At 34.3% G+C, this 18,266-nt stretch overlaps 1 pseudogene; it reads right to left on the reverse strand.

The window, feature by feature from the left end:
- Window positions 1–18,266, reverse strand: part of LOC120177695 — a 93,049-nt pseudogene that overhangs the window by 12,526 nt on the left and 62,257 nt on the right.

Consider the following 18,266-nt stretch of genomic DNA (forward strand, 5'->3'; position numbering starts at 1 on the left):
ATATAATTTTAATGTTAAGCTAATTGCCTAAAAAACTCATACATACCGCAGCAACAGTTGTTTTAAGAGCTAAGCCACGAATGCGAGGCAGGATGACTTGTTTCACAAGCTGAAGACAGTAAAACCTTAATTTAGTATGTTAACATAAGTACTTCCAACAGGAGTATAATAATGTAAAAAGAAAGAAAGACGCAAGAATAAAGATGACATACAATTTGTTAATGTCATACTGTCAAATCCATATTTCATGTTGTACGAATTCCTATTTTAATATGATAAAATAAGTAATTGAAAAGCTGCAATGCACTAAATATAGCTTAAAGATACTTGAACAAAATCCAGAAGGCATAACAGCTAAAATAATTTTAAAAAACCTGTTGTTAAATGTTTTTACCAGCATAATAATGAAATATAAAGAATACCATAGAAGGTATGAACACAAAACATGTTTTACCATACTTATCTTTTAGACAAGTTTTTTTTAGAAAGAAAAAAAGCTAAAATTCCACAATGAAGTTGTTATAGATATTGTGTGTAGTTTGTGGTAGGTTACCCGTTACCCATTATGATGATAAAAAGGGAATGAAGCTCCTGCTATGGAGTAAATCTATTCTCCCATCTGATGCGAACCTCATGTACTTACAGTGCAACCCAACAACAATAAATGAAATCAATGGCAATTCTACCAGTGATCCTTGTGAATTTCCATCTCCCGATTTTACATAAACGGCAGATCAATAATTCAGTTCAGTTAATATAATTCATTCTTGATTCTTCATAAGCAACAGGGTGATAATCTGTCTTTGCAACCTGTTCTTGGACAACCCTGGGATTCGATTTCAGTCCTTGTTGCTGGGTTTCATGGCAAGCATGCGAGGTTTTCATCACCATTAGATTAGGGGCTTTTCTTTTGAATCAAGATAAACATCCAAAGTGAATTAACAGATGGTGTATTCTATAAGTTGAAGAACAAAACTTAATGAAAAGAGCTGGAAAGACTGAATTTAAAAGCCAAACAAGGCTCAAAATTGTAGGCTGTGTTCACCCACTAATCCTTAGATTTCATATTTGCTTCATTCAAATCCATACAAAATGCAGCCAAGGAAAAAAGGTATATTACTTTATTCTTTCCTTCTGCTGACGGTGTAATCACCTTCTTTTGGCAAGGGGAGATGAAATCTAAGTCTGAAATCCATAGATTCATCTCATTATCTCTAGTCTAGGGAGAATCTGCATCATAAACAATCAACAGGTACAAATGATTTTTTACCCTTTTCCCAGTACCCAAAAATTGAAAATGGCAAGCATAACATCTAAGTCAATAGGTGTCCAGCAAAATCTGGGATTGTCTTCTAACAGATTTGCAATCCATTCATGATCATTAGTAACAAAATATGGAGAAGGTTAAAAAGAAAGTTGATGACAATCACCTGTGTATCAAGTTGCCTGCCAAGCAATACAGATTTTCTCAAAACTTCCTCTTGTATGCGAGAATCGTTGTCATCATAAGCTCGAAGAAGCATAGGCAATAAACTGGAAACTAGGTGCTCTGAACTTGTCTACAGTAATTGGAACAACAATTATTATGATTGAACATGATTCATAACAAACAAGATTTTTGAAGAAAAGGGAAAACATGGCATTGCCATTCATAAAGGAATGTTTTCAGCTATTATTATTTAGTGGGCATGTCATATTTGAAAGAAATTATATGTCCTTTAGCTAAATATTTAAGAGAAAATAACCTCAGTGACAAAAAATGCCTTATAATATACGAATTTAACCAACTTTTTTTTGGATTTGCCAAAATGACCAACAAATTCGCAACCCAGTTTCCAATTTCGCAACGCAAATATGTAAATCGCATTGCGATTTTCCAAATTCGCGTTGCGATTTTCCAAATTCGCGCGATATTCAAATTCGCAACGCGATAGTCAAATTCGCAACGCGAAAGTCAAATTCGCAACTGAATTTCAAATTCGTAAATGAATTTCAAATTCGCAACGCGAATTTAATTTCGCAACAGGTTTTAGTTTCGCAACACAAATGTTTTGGGTATATAACAACGCAGCAGCAACAACAACTCATAACCTAAATCCCTAAATCGCAACTCATTCCATCTCCATCTATCACTCTCTCCGGCTACATCCGTTCCTATATCCAACGACATCCTTCCCCATCTCTATTTTTTTTACATAATTTTATTTCTATATATTTTTCAATGATTTCTCTCCCAAATTATCAACTATCAACTTAATAAAAGTATGTTTTTCTCTAAGTTAGTGATGATATCTAGTTTATAGCTCGTTTGTTTAGTAAATTAATTTACAATTTTAGAATGAAATCATCTAATGTTGATCATGTTTGGATAGATTTGTGTTTTGGAGGGTCATGAGAGAATGTTAATGGCGTTTTACAATATGTGCCTTTACCCATGAATCTTCAACTAAAACTATCATTAAAAAAGTTAACTTATGAAACTCTAATGTTATGTGTTGCAAAGAAATTGAATTTAGAGCCTCTAAGTGGATTTAGGCTATCTTATCTGAGAAAAGGTAAAGTTTATTTGTTAACCGACAATGAAGATGTTGAACGATTCATTGCTTACATTAGTGTTTCGCAAGAAGATGATGTTACACTATATGTTGTTGAACCTAGAAATAGTGAAGTTGGGTAAGTAGCGTGTAGTAATCAACTAAGTTCTTCAACCCAAAATTTAATGATTCCACCACAATTTCATCACCAAGCAAATTTTGTTTCACCACATTTCCAATACCAAACACAATCTCAAAACTCACAACCTTTTCCTAATCCAAATCCCAATCAACTTTCAGCACCAAATTTCGGTTTTCGTATTGACCAGTTAGACGATTATGAGCCAACAGAAAAAGTTGTGAGTACTAGTAAGTATTTTTGATACCCGGACTTTAATCTTGGATTTTGATGATATGATGGAAGAAGAAACATACCCTGCATGTAATGATTTTGATATTGGTCAAAATCTGAATTTTGATTGAAACAGCCGCTCCGAGGAAGATTGTTTGATGATAGGAGAAGTTACACTGTGATAACATGTTGAACATCCATTCTGTAATTCATATAGCCCTGAGAAGAAAAGAAAGAAGAAGTCCCCGAAGAAAGGAAAAAAAAGAAAGTACCACTAGAGTATAACTGAAATATGCCAGAATTACTCAGATACATGAAGAAGAGTTGGTAAAGATATCAGTTGATTGTTACACAAAAGTTATTCGTATCAAGAAAGATGATTGTTTTGATACAAAGGAAGACTTGTAGATAGCTTTGTATACAAAATGTGTGGAAGATGGCTATCAACTAAGAGTTAACAAATCAAGCAAATATCGTTTCAAAACAAGGTGTATGATTGACAAAAACTGTACGTGGCGTATGATTGCTAAGAGGATAAAAGATTGCGAAATGTTTCAAGTTAGGACTTTTATTGATAAACATACATGTTCAAGAACCCAAGTTTTTCCTCACCATAGACAGGCATACAAAAAGGTGTTGGGTGGTTTCTGGCTGAGTTAATGTTTTTGAATGGAAGGGTATATTGGGGACATGAAATTATGACTGACATGAATGCTCAGTTCAAGATTAGTAGGCGTATGATTGCTAAGAGGATAAAAGATTGCGAAATGTTTCAAGTTAGGACTTTTATTGATAAACATACATGTTCAAGAACCCAAGTTTTTCCTCACCATAGACAGGCATACAAAAAGGTGTTGGGTGGTTTTCTGGCTGAGTTAATGTTTTTGAATGGAAGGGTATATTGGGGACATGAAATTATGACTTACATGAATGCTCAGTTCAAGATTAGTATCTCATATTCTCAAGCTTGGAGAGCCAAATGTTATGCCTTGGAATTGTTGAGGGGGTCGCCAAAAGCATCGTTTGCCCAACTACCAGCTTATTGTCACAATTTAAAGTTGAAAAATCCTGGGTCGGTAACTCATATCAAAACAGATAGAGATGGACGCTTTGAGTTGCTGTTTATCGCCATTGGTGCTGGGTTAGTAATAATTATAATTTGTTGACTCATTTTTGTTAGTTGCATGCATTTCACATTTAAATGATTATATTTCTTGTGTATATGATTTTGTAGATTCGTTCATTTATTACTTGCATGCGCCCAATTATTATAGTTGATGGAGCACATTTGAAAGGTCAATACCTTGGAGTAAACTTATTAGCAGTAGCCATGGATGCTAACAATGGGATACTGCCAATAACTTACGGAGTTGGCAAATATGAAACCTCTGATTAATGGACATGGTTTATGGGGCATCTTAGGGATTGCATAGGTCCTATTAACAATCTGACAATCATATCCGATAGGGCAAACTCAATTGACAACACTGTTAGAAGGTGTTTCCCAGATGTTTTTCATGGACTTTGTGGTGTTCATTTGTACAGAAATCTAAAATCAAGGTCTACTGGTATAAAAAATCACAAATAGACATACTGGAAGGCTGTAAAAGCTTATCGGGAAGTGGATTTTAATAAGCATATAAATTGTTTAAGACGTGTTTTACCTCAATGTGCTCAAACACTAGAAGATGTCGGGTTTGAAAGATGGTCAATAGTACATCAACTTGGAGCAAGATATGGTTTAATGACGTCTAATAGTGCAGAATCAATCAACACTTTAAGTCGTCATTCCCGGAAATTACCCATTACTATTGTGAAGTTAACGTCCTGGAGAGTTGAACCATGTTCAAACACTTTGTTTGAAGTATTGGATAATAATTTAAATGGGCTTGTCGATATAAATGCAAAGACGTGTAGTTGTAAGAAATGAAAAACATCTGGTTATCTGTGGCCATGTTATAAAAGTTGCTCTTCATCTAAACCAAGATGATTCAAGCGCATACGCTATGGATTGCTACACTAAAGAAGTATATCGACAGACTTATGCCGAGATTGTCTACCCATGTCCACATCCTTCTGAGTGGGACATACCAGATAACCTACAAACAGTTTTGCCACCAGTCATAGACAACATGCTACCTGGCCGACCAAAACCTCACTATCATATACCGTCTAAGGGTGAAGAGAAGAGGATATCGACATGTAGTAGGTGCAAGGAGAGTGGTCATACAAGGTTGACCTGTGGATCACCAGTTCCATCACAATCATCTTTTTCTCTACCAAAAAATGGATCATCATCAAAATCCAAAGCTCATATGGTGCCAAGCAAAAGGAAATCAAAATCAAAATCGCAATCAAAATCAAAATCCCAATCACAACCGGCTTCACCTTTTGGGACTTATTAACTTAGGTGATTTTAAAATGCAAACATTGTATTATGTGTATTTTATGTGTGAATGCATACATTTTCAGTTAGAAATTCATTAGTAACTTGAGTTTGAACATTGATATGATCTGTTCAGTTGTTATCATGTTGGGATTTTCTCGTGTTTGATTGCTTGGATTGTTGTTCTCTTGCTTCTTCAAGTGTCCTTAGCTTGTATTTATAGCTTCGAATGTGTTTGATGTTGTATATACCTTGATGTTTATGTTACGATCAACGCGAAAGTCTAATTCGCAACGCGAAATAAGCGTTGCAAATTTGACTATCGCAACGTGAAATAAGCGTTGCGAATTTACCTTTCGCGTTGTGAATTACCTTCAACAGGTATTTTTTACCTCAACATATTTCAGATTGAAAATTAAACAACAAATCAATTAAACATTGTTGTGGGTACATTATTTGAACATTGTTATGGGTACATTATTTGGAAAAATAATGTTCCGGACTTCGTTAGAAATAACCCTTTTTCATCGGATTAATTTTGATTTTATGGGTACATTATTTGAACATTGTTATGTATAAATTTGTTGTGTATGTATGTTTTGGTTTGATTATATTGTATGTATATTTTCATTCAGATGAGATGGGATGTGTATAACAAAACAATCTATCTCTTCCATGTGAGTACTTTATTCCAACCATATGACAAGTGTGACAACCCCATCAACTCACAACTCAGCTTTGAACTCAATCAATATTGTCTTTTAGCTTGATGGTTCATAAAGCATGTTACTTGAACAATATGAATCAATTATGCAATTTTCATGTTCAATTTAACACTGCATTTCAAATTCATTTCATATGTAATTGGAGTTTGAATTTAAATTTCAATTTGAGTTTGAATTTCAATATAAATTTCGGCTCCACTATAAATATTAGCCCAAGCCAATATGCATATTATCATTGATTATTCCTAATTTCCATTGTTTTTTTTCCAACTTTAAACGCAAGGGAAATCCCGACCATCGTATTTTTTGGTCAACTTTAAAGCGTCAGAAACGTTTCGGGCGTATGATCTGGGTGGTATACGAGAAATGCAACAAATGGCAACTAAAATCATAAGTCCGAAATGCTTCTGAATACCACCCAAATCATAAGTTCGAAATGCTTCCGATGCTCATCAAAATCCAAAGCTCATATGGTGCCAAGCAAAAGGAAATCAAAATCCAAATCTCATATGGTGCCAAGCAAAAGGAAATCAAAATCTATAACTTGAGTTTGAACATTGATATGATCTGTTCAGTTGTTATCATGTTGGGATTTTCTCATTTTTGATTGCTTGGATAGTTGTTCTCTTGCTTCTTCAAGTGTCTTTAGCTTGTAATTTATAGCTTGGAATGTGTTTGATGTTGTATATACCTTGATGTTGTATGTTGCGATCAACGCGAAAGTCTAATTCGCAACGCGAAATAAGTGTTGCGATAGTCAAATTCTCAATGCGAAAGTCAAATTCGCAAACCGAAAATCGCGTTGCGAATTTGACTTTCGCGTTGCGAATTTGTACCTTCAACAGGTCTTTTTTGCCTTCAAACATAATGCATATTGAATTTTTTAGAAACAACAAATCAACTTTTACAAATCAATTAAACAAGCAAAAAAATAATTCTTATTTACAAATCAAATTAAACAAATCAACTTTTACAAATCAATTAATCAAAAAATAAATCTTATTTCCTCATCAATTGTAACAAATCAACTTTCAATGTAAAATTCAATTAAACAAAGAAAAAAAGTGTACCCCAGACTGTTGTTTATACACAAATACATTTCACGCAGCTCACTTCAGGATTAACCTGCAGAAACCAAACATTTGCTCAAACAACACTTTCTACACATCTAAAACCAACAAACAACAAATTACTGAATTCTAGGTACTTAACCAAATATTTTCAAACCAATTAAAGAGTATATATGTTAACAACACTTGCTCAAACTTACCAATTGCTTATGTACAACTTTAAGCACGCGGATGCAGGTAGGCAGCGTCTCGAATATATCGATCTGGCCATATAATGCCAAAACCACAAGCCTATTGCAGCTCTATCTCTATCTGTGGGAGGTAGATATTGTATACTTCCTGTCGTCAAACGTTCCAAGCACAAGCATACGAGAGGACCACAATCCCCTCTGGCTCCCTGCATTTGTTGTGGCGTAGTCTCGTCTCTGATCATTGTAATTTTGAACTTCTTTAGCTTCTTGTTTCCAGATTTTGTCCAATAATCAATCGCATTCAAGAATTTAGCCAAATGATCGCTCCATCTCTTTGTAATAATATCTCTCAAATCAGACAATGGTATGTAATTCAACATGCTGTCATATACATCTGTCTTCAGGGATGGGAGCTAAAGCTCGACGAGAAGCCAATGACGCTTTTTCAAAACAGGGATAAACACCTGCAATCATAAATAATTACGCACATCAAATAAAATTTATGAAAACCTTTAAAATATTCAAAAAATAAATACTAACCTTATCGACCTCCCACCACGCAGGATAAAGTTTAGCTTTTCTATTAGCCAACTTATATGAAGCATTTCTCTGATCCTTCAAGTGAGCTGCGTGAAAAGACGTCAGCATAATAGTCCATCGAATACCTCTTTGCTTCAATTTCCTTATTATTAGAAGACGTGACACCCATGCATCAATATGCTGTTTTATAAAAATATATATATATTAGTGAATTTATTAATAATTTTAAAAAAAATTAATCAAAATACAATATAAGAAGAATATAATACTTACCCCCCCTTCGAGGTAGCCATTATCTTCAACCCCTAATAAAATACCCCACCAAGATCGATCAAGAAACAAATGAATAGCATCGTCGATTTGGCATAGGTCAGAATAACACCCCTTGCTCCGCTCATGTAGATAAAAATCAACTGCGGTCTTAGCCCAAAGGGTATTATCCGTAATTGTGTTCGGTAGTGTTTCCATCTCCTGTTGAGGAATAGCACTGGCCGATAACTCATACGAAAGCCAACACGCATCCATCATATCGGGCACGAGAGGTGGTTTATCAATATGTCGAATTATGGCACCAAATGAATCGGGCTCTTGAACGGCGGGCGGGACCACTTGAACGATGATAGTGGCCTCTTGAACGGTGGAAGGGGCTTCTTCGATGATAATAGGGGCCTTTTGAACGATAGGAGGCGCCTCTTGAATGATGATAGGTGCATCGGGCTTATTCTTACGGAGTCTTGGCACTAGTGGGGTGAACAGAGACGTAATGGCACGTGCACGACGTCTGATGCGTGAACCTTGTCGTGCAAGAAAAACCCGACGTAAAGCATCTACCTTAACGGGCCGCTGAAAATAAATTAATATATAAATCAGTAAATAAATAAATAAATAATGCCGAAAAAAATTATTTGCATTTTTAGTATAGTATTAAACAAATTTACCTCATTGCGTAGAGTATTAACCTCATTCTGCAACAATAAAACAATCTCGCGTAGAGCGGCAACCTCATCACGTAAGGTAGATACCTCACCGCGTAGCGCACCATTGTCATCGCGTAAAAAATCCACCTCACCATGTAAAGATCGAACCTCATCACGCCATGAACCATTATCTTCACATAAAGTACCGACCTCATGACGCAAAGCACTGACCTCATCACGTAATTCCCCTAACTCATCCCGTGGAGGTGGAGAACAGGGAGATGGAGATAGACGGAGCCTCTTTGCCGGTCGCCTATCATGAGGTGATGGTGGAGAAGAGGCTCGATGATGTGATGGAATAGGTGATGGTGGAGGTGGAGAAGAGGCTTGACCAGGTGATGGCTCCGGGTGTCGAGCTATAGAATCGGCCCTATGGGGTGATGGCTCTCGAAGTGGGGGGTGCTCATCATCCGTCCCATCAAAAAACCGCTTACTAGCTTGCCGCCAATCAATGCCAAGCTCAGCATCTGAGGGTGTCAGCCTCTATAATGGGTAGTTGGCCTCCTAACAATATAAAAGCTCAAACAAAGTTAAACGTGTACTAGTAATAACTTGTTTATATATGGTAGTATTTGTGTGTTAACTTACATCATTAATCGTCGTATATGGGAGTAAGTCTTCCTAATCCAACATGCGTTTCCTCTAACAGGTAATAGCCCTAGGAATATCATTTGATCTTTTTATCGCATATGTCCGCATGCTAGGGAAAGCCTCAAATATCCAAATCTACAAACAATATAATACAAAAACATTAGTAATTGTTAAATAATTAATTATAATTTTGGAAACATTATATAGAAATTCTTATCTTAAAGGCCCAAGTAAAGCCTGTCAAAGTGTATTTAGAACCATCGCCCCACAAACTTTTTCGGTCCTCGAAGGCAGACGACAACTTCTTCCAGGTAGCTTTCCATATATATGAACCCCACAGAAACAGGTTTCATGCATTTAGATCCTCTACCAATAATATTAGGTCCTCGGAGATTGGTTGGCTGCCCTCTTTGCCTAAAAAGCTGGCATGCAAAAGTAGTAAATGGCATACTCGGACAACATCAAGGTCATCCATCAGAGTAAAACCATCTTTATCAAATAATCTCTTCAAGTCGTCGACATGTATACTCGACTTTGACTTTGCCAGCTCAGGAAAAACCCGTTATAACCATGATGGGCGGGTGATATGACTAGTGTACCTACCTATATCATCGTGTCCGAAGCGTAGACCGGTGATTAAGCAAAACTCCTTCCGCCCAAAACAAGTATACGCCGATGCCGGAGGAAAAAGAAACCATATCTATTCATCACCACGTTGTATCCCCTCGGGTAGATAGTTAGTCATGGTCTGAAGAAACAAATGTGTCAACATAGCATCTCCACCCGGATGTTGTACTTTCAGCCATGGCCCGAAGCAAGTATCCTCAAACAATTTTCTTTGTAGAGGTGTAAGCGTCGACGCAATTTTAGTGGCTATGCTTAATTTATTCCTTAAGGTCAATTGAGCCGAAAAAAATTTCTACAAAAACAATAAACATACCAAGTTAGATATACCAAAAACTACAAATTATACACTACAAACAGACATGATATTAAACAGTGAAAACAAAGCCAAATATGTTTCAAACTAGCACGGTATTCACCCAAGTCATTATTCTATCATAGTTCACAAAATGCATCAGATAACATTCCAGAAGTAAACACTTATATAAACATTTAAAAGGACAACATATAGGTTTAGTGCAGGTTAAAGGATAACATAAAGAGTAGTAGTTTATTCTTGAAACTTAAATTAGCAACATTGTGAAGTTAGTATTTGTCTTTTTTTTTGTTTAAGTAATACAATTCATTCAAATTTTAGTTTGGCGAATAAAAGAAGTTTCTGAAACTTAAATTCGCAACGCGATTTTAGTTTCACATTGCGATTTTGGTGTTGCGATTTAGGGTTTCTTCAACAAAAAGACAAAACAAAAAGATAAAACAAAGACAAATACTAACTTCACAGGGTTAAAGACTAAACAATTTAGCAGTATTGGCAGCAACCGAATGAATTTAGCAATCTCAGTGAAATGGTTAATCTAATAATAATACAAAAATTTCAAAATAAAAATAAGAGATTAGTGAGGGTTTATCTGAGAGATGGAGATAGACGGATTTCGTCGGAGATGGGGACGAATGTCGCCATAGAGAGTGAGAGATGGAGATGAGACTGAGTTGTGCTTTAGGGTTTAGGTTAGAGATGGAGATGAGACTGAGTTGTGCTTTAGGGTTTTAGGTTAGAGATGATTTGCGATAATACTGTTTACATTTGTGTTGCAAAATTAATATTGCGTTTCACGTAAAAACATTTGACTATCACGTTGCGAATTTGGAAAATCGCAATGCGATTTACATATTCGCGTTGCGAAATTAGAAACTGGGTTGCGAAATTGTAATTCGCGTTGCGAATTTGTTGGTCATTTTGGCAAATCCAAAAAAATTGGTTAAATTCGTATATTATAAGGTATTTTTGGTCACTGAGGTTATTTTCTCAATATTTAATGATAGATGAAAAATTGCATTATTTCAAAAAAGGTATCCAAAAATTGTAAGCAATAATATTTTCAGGAGGAATGTCACAACTATATTAGTATTTTCTAGTAGTTGAAACATTAGTAAGAACATCACCTCATGACCTAAATAAAGCTTAAATATAATGCTGGTAAAAAAAGGACACAGGAAGAGAGAGGGGAAACAAGGGGGAAAGAAAGAAGGATGCAAAGATGATTGACTTATTAAACCACTTTATTTTGTTACTAGGTAGTTCAATGAGCTTAATTGTAAATCTGATGTAGTAAAGCTTTACGGGTATATTTGGCATTTTTACTGTACGATTGTAATTTGGATTTGTCTTATCCTATTATGTTTTGTTCTAAGTTTGTTAGTTTTCTAGAGTCTCAGTAGTTGTCAATTGAAGTATAACTTCAATTTTTTTTAGGATTAGCAATGCCTGAGTCTATAAACCAAAGGATTCTTTCACTTGCGATATAAAATAATTATAAGAGAGTATTTCCTGCAGTATTCTATCATTTTGTGATGCAATCCACCTCAGATGCGGCTCCTAAGGAATCCCCCACCTGTGAAGCGAAGGATCTTTTCTTCATTGTCTGTTGATCCTTATCAAACGTTTCTTTTATTCTATTTCCTTCCGTTTATTTTTCTATTTCTCAAGAATCTTATGGTGAAAATAAAGGCTCACCGCCTGTGTCACATATAATTAAGTTTGGGGGAACTGCAGGGTTGGGGAGGGGATATCCAAATCAAATCAACAAGGACAAAGTGAAAAGAAGCAAAAGTGACTTTCATGAAATTCAAAAGAAAGCAGAATTGCAAACCCAAAATAATCAGAAAAGTAGGTTATTAAAAACTGTTCCAAACCACAGATAACTTCATCACTTTCAGCCATATTACGTAATTGCTATCACATAGCGATTTCTTCGTACTGAAAAGAAAACCAAATCTAATTTTATTAAAATAAACAAAAGAGACAAGGAAATTTAGAGCCTTCGGAGAGCGTACTACTTTAGGTACCTTGATAATAAGCTCTGCATGCTTCACCAGCAACAACAAGGTCTCTCCTGCAGCAGTGCTCAGGACAGGTAAAAGAGCTGGCAGTGTAACTAACTCAAAATCACTTTTTTCCTACAATTAATTGCAAGCAATCAGTTCATTACTCAAACAAGATAGGAAATTATGATTGTACAAGAGAGAATTATAAAGGTTATTCAGGGTTATAACTAGATATAACAAATTTTGGAGAGAAAATTTAAACATGGCTTAAAATTATATATTGAAGATGTATAGAATCACTTTTGCTAGCTTGCCTATACAATGAAGAATTCATAAGTTACAAGGAAACTCGATGGATAATCCAAATGTCTTAGAAGTTACTATGATAATTTTCAGCATCGTTAACAAAATTAATTCTTTTATCAGCTCATTTAGTATCTAGCAAAAGCATGTGGCTACCTGTAACCAATTATACTACTCATCCCTTATAATACCCAATTTCATACACCTAAACCCAACTTCTTTAACCCAAAAGAAAAAACCCTAGCACTCAAACATTTCATTATTTTCTCTTTAAGACTCCACCACTGCCTCATATTCATTCTTTTCCCTTTCAGACTTCGCCTCAGCCTCTCTCAGTCCCTCATTGCATCACTCCATCGCCAGCTCACCACCTCTATACCAATGCATCTAACTTCCTCAGCAGACTATTCACCCTCACCTCACGGCCTAACACCCCTCACTAAACAGAACAGGTCCAACCAGAGGGAAGCATTAAGTCAAGTACACAGGAGTTTTCACTCCTTTTTTATGAATTGATTAGTTTGGTTTACAATTTCTATTCTCTCCAAGCCAACAAAAAAGTACTTTAAATTCTCATGGACTGGTCTCTTTTTCTAAAAAAAAAATAATTTTATGTTTTTTTTTCTCGGTAAATTTATATTCAACTTGATTATTTTTTAATTTTTATTTCAAGATTCATGGGGAAAATAGTATCAAATAAAAGAAAATAGAATAAAATTTTAAGATTTAGAGTTTAAATTTAAGATTTTAAGGTTACAATTGTTATATACTTTCGAAAGGATGAACTTCAAATAGCACCCCAAGTTTCTAATAAAAGAAACACCATTTACTGTTCACTTTTGGGCTATTTGGTAAAGCTTCCCTCTAGAAAGGTCCCGTGCTATCTGATTCATATGCCACAGGCAAGCTAGCAAAACTAATATCGATCGATCAAACAAACAAAACCAAACAATTTTATTTCTGTTCAATTCATATTTTTGTTGGTTTGGTTATTGAGAAATGTTTAGTTGGTTTGGTCCGGTTTTTGGTGTTTTCAAACTGAATAAACTACATCAACCAGAAGGCTCAATCCTAATGGTGTCCGCGTAATATGCTCTTGTTAATTTTATTTTCATGGGAATAAACTATTCATAGAGACCTATTGGGAAAACATTAAAGCATCATAGTTGGCAATGGAAATTTGTTTCTTATGAAAATATTTATGGGCACAAACAATTTAAAGCTAATTGTGGTCAGTTTAGGCAATGCCACAGAAACAGAGTTTGATTAAAAAAGGATGACATTAATGTAGCATTTAGAGAGAAAATATCTAGCATGTTTAAAATATCAAAAGATATTCCTAGTTTAACAACTAATCAGGAAAGGTTAGGATGAAGACCAAAACAATCTCCAAGAATTTCTTTTTGAATTCCAACTGCAAATGATAACAATGATAATAAGCATCCTGTTGATATGCCAAAACCTGATTAATAGCAAAACAAGCACCTGTGAGTCTGCGATCATGAGAACCATCGGCAAAAATAGTTGGCTGCATAACCAAATTCCTCAGTTCTGCACAAAGAGTCGGAAGTACCTGCATTTAGAAAATTTTATGAATTGACCTGATTTTGTCTGCGAAATGCAATAGATAATAAAGCCAAACCACTAATATCAACTCCTCTAGCTCGCTGAACCAAAAATACCAACAAAATAACCAGGGCAACGGATGACACTTGAAAATCTTGAAGAATATCAAATGCAGAACTGACTGAGAGAAAGAGACTGGGAGAGAGGAAGGAGAATTCATGTGAAGATAACTTATAAAATCAAGAACAAGTCTATTTCCCAATATTTGCTTATTTAATTTCCCAAAATATTAAAAGGGCCATTTTTAACAACTAAGATATACTTAAAACTTAAAGATGCAGTACACATAGGAAAGCAACAATAGGAGAAGGAAAATAGAATCTCAAGCCTTATTTCGCAACACACGTGAGTCAAAATCTTTCCACATATAAAGCTTTTAAGAACTCAGAATTTTGCCTGTTTTCACTTTCCTGCCCAAAAAAAGTCAACCAAGAATTAAGCATTTTATAGCACTTATTTTGAGCAAATTACTTCGAAATGATTTTATTTAATGAGTGAAGATACTAATTTTTTTTTTCATCCATTTGTTTTTATTATTATATTATTATTGTTATTATTATTTTATTTATCACTATTATTATTTTATTATTATATTATTATTATTATTATTAATTAATATTATTACAAACAGACCCAGTTACACGACCCAATTACAAATAGATCCAGACCTAATCCCGGAGCCCAGTTCTGGCCCAATAGTAGAACCCTAAAGCCAATTAGGGTTTCATCTCAGATCCCAGCCGCCAGCCAATCTCAGCTGTTGGATCTGAGAGATCCAACGGTCCACAGGATACCAGCATGAAGCCCTAGGGTTTCCTAACCCTAGGCTATCATCTCGCGCCGCCGCTTGGATTGGAGACAAGCCAGCCGCCACTTGTTGTTAACTGCTCCACTCCGACAATGCCACACCAACGCCCTCGTCGAAGCCTCCAGAAGGCCAGCTGCCCTCCACATGTCGAGCTCTATGGTAAGTCACCACCATAGCTATGGTGACTCACCTAGCAACCTCATTGGGACCGGTCTGAAGCCATCACCGGTGGTGGCTATAAAAGCCACCATCCCCTGCAAGAAAAAAACACGGACATAAAACCATAACAACGACGAGGATAATAACCCACAAAGAAAAGAAGATCGACAGTAGCAAGAACCACCAACAGAGATCAACCACGACAGAAAATAAACAACATAAACGGAGAAGAACAACATCCAACAATAGCCAAATAAAGAAGGAGAAGAGGAAAGGAGACTTACCGAGGAAACTACAATCATCGGAGACTCCATACGTCGCCGTAGAACCGAAAGGTCGAAGGTAAAAAACTAGATCTACTTCGATTAAAAGGGTTTTATGCTAAAACAATGTGGATTAGGTTTTAGAAAAATCGAGGCTTCGATTTGGGGAATTTTTGTAAAATTCGGCCACTGTGGGTGGTGGCCGGCGGTGGTGTTTGGCGGCGGATCAGGGCTGTCGGCCGGTGGCCGACTCTCTCAACGGGGAGAGAATATAGAGAGAAGGGAGAAAATGATATATTCTCTCATTTTAAAGAGAAAAGAAGAAAAGGAAAAATGAGAAGAATGGCCCGAAGGGCCGGCCATTCGGGGTATTTATACCCCTTCCCAAACGACGCCATTTTGGGGATGGGTATATATGTAATTATTAATGGGTAAACTATACTCGCTACCATCATAACTTTATAATTTTATGTTTTAGTCACTGGAATCAAATTTTGGGACCTTTAATTTGGTTTATTAATTTTAATTTTATTTATTTTAGTCCTTTATATAGAATAATATATATTTTAGGTAAATAACATATTTAGTCATCTAATTTTAATAATTAATATTTTAATCACGAACATGTTTTAATTTTTTTAATTTAATATTTGAATTTGATATATATTTATTTTAGTCCCTAAATTAATAAATTGGTAAAATAACATGTTTAGCCACTATATTTTTAAATAGCTAAATTAGGGTATTTTAATTTTTAATATGTTATAATTTAGTCACTAATTTCAATACTTTCATTTATTTTACAAGTTTTATTACTTTTTTAATTTTATTTATTTTTAGTCATTGTTTATTTATATTTATATTTTATATGTTTATATATTTGATTATTATTGTTATTATTATTATGTAGTCATATAAACATATATAATAAATAATATTTATTTACTTATTTTTTATTTTTATATTAAATAAAAATCTTATTTATAAATTTAATTTTATATAAATTACATTTAAGAAAAATAATCATATTTTAATATTTATTTATTTTTTAATATTAAGAAATGGTCTGTCTTAAACACCTAGAAGCCTTTTTCTGATATTCTTAAATAAATAAATATCCTATTTTTATAAATTATATATATTAATTTATTTTAATTATTTTTATAGAAATGTTTTATTAATATTTTTTTTTAATATTAAGAAATGGGCTGTCTTAAAGCACCTAGAAAATCATTTTCTGATATTTCTAAGTAAATAAATATCTTATTTATAAAAATGAAAAAATATATATATTAATATATTTTCTTAAAATTATATTAATAAATTTGAAATAACATGATTATGAATTAAATATATTTTTGAATTTCCAATAATAGAGACAATTTATAATTAATGAATATCAATTTTAGGCATTGTGGGGGTGCTAATCCTTCCCCAAACGTAATCGACCACGAATCCTTTTTTTATTATTAAAAAGAACATTTTTGGTTAAAACGCAGACCAATTTATCTTTTAACTGATGTTTTCTTAAAAACTCTTTTAAAAGATAATTTTTAGGTATTCGACCTACCTAACCCAAAAGGACGATGGCGACTCCTAAAACATTTTAAAAAACCATTTATTCAAATCAGTTTTCCCGCCAAGTAAAAATTCGTGCCAGGGTGAAAACCGATTACGACAGCTTGACGACTTTGCTGGGGACTTGGTCAAGCTTTAAAATCAATTATAAATTCTCTATTAATTAGAAATTAAAAGTTCATATATTAAATTTATAATTCTTTCTTTTCAAAATTTTTATATATACTTATTATTTTCATAATATTTATATGTATATTATTTTTTTATCAATATTTTTATTTTATTAAATTTCATTATTTTTTTTGTTTGTCAGAGGTTTGAACATTTCTCCTCACACACAACACATTGCATTGCATACCATAAGCTTTATAATCAAGCTTGTCCTTTTTAAGTGGGAGTGAAAGCAACGTCTTCGTGAGAATTTATTCTCCGTGTCAGACCTAGCAAGTAGCTTTCGGGGTTTATATGCTCTATGTTTTCATGAGAATTTATTCTTCGTGTCAGGCATAGGGAAATGTGTCCCCTCGAATCGAACTCGATTCGTTTAAGTCTGTAGTGGACTAGGATTGAGGGTTAGCAGCCCAAGGGGGCACTAACAAGGACAATTCGAGTACCTTTATTCCTAGAACTGAAACCCTGCATATCATAAACCCTAGAAATTCTCCTGATCTAAGATAGTACTGAACCTCTGTCTGTAGGTGTACACAAACGAGAAATAAGTTCTAACTTTTTGTCTTTTTAATTTATTTGATTTATTTTCCTTTTTATGAATAAATACCTTAGAACTAGAAATCATGCAGTTAGATTAATTTTTCCAAACAAAGCATGGAACTAGAAAGCATAAGGTTAGGATTTATACCTTGATAGATAGGATCTTTTCTTTCCATTAATTGGTGCTAACCAATTTATTTTTCATACATTTTGTTTTGCTCTAACTTGTTTATATTGATTTCTTTTTGCATTGCATGATCATGGAATAACCAAAAGGCGTTTACTTGAAAGATTGTTCATCAAATTGGTAAGAAATCATAAATGGACAAAAAGTTTTATGATCAAACAAAATATGATGCGGCCAAGGAAAGACATCCTGAGGAAACTCCGAGGATAGAAGCGAGTAATGCACACAGAGATCCTGTTATATTAATACCAAAAGTATTACACAAAGATCCTTCCAGATTCATACCAAAAGCAGTCTATGGTAAGAGAATCAGCCA

The sequence above is a fragment of the Hibiscus syriacus genome, unplaced genomic scaffold (assembly GCF_006381635.1).
Source record: "Hibiscus syriacus cultivar Baekdansim isolate YM2019G1 unplaced genomic scaffold, ASM638163v2 tig00112305_pilon, whole genome shotgun sequence".
Lineage (NCBI taxonomy): Eukaryota > Viridiplantae > Streptophyta > Magnoliopsida > Malvales > Malvaceae > Hibiscus > Hibiscus syriacus.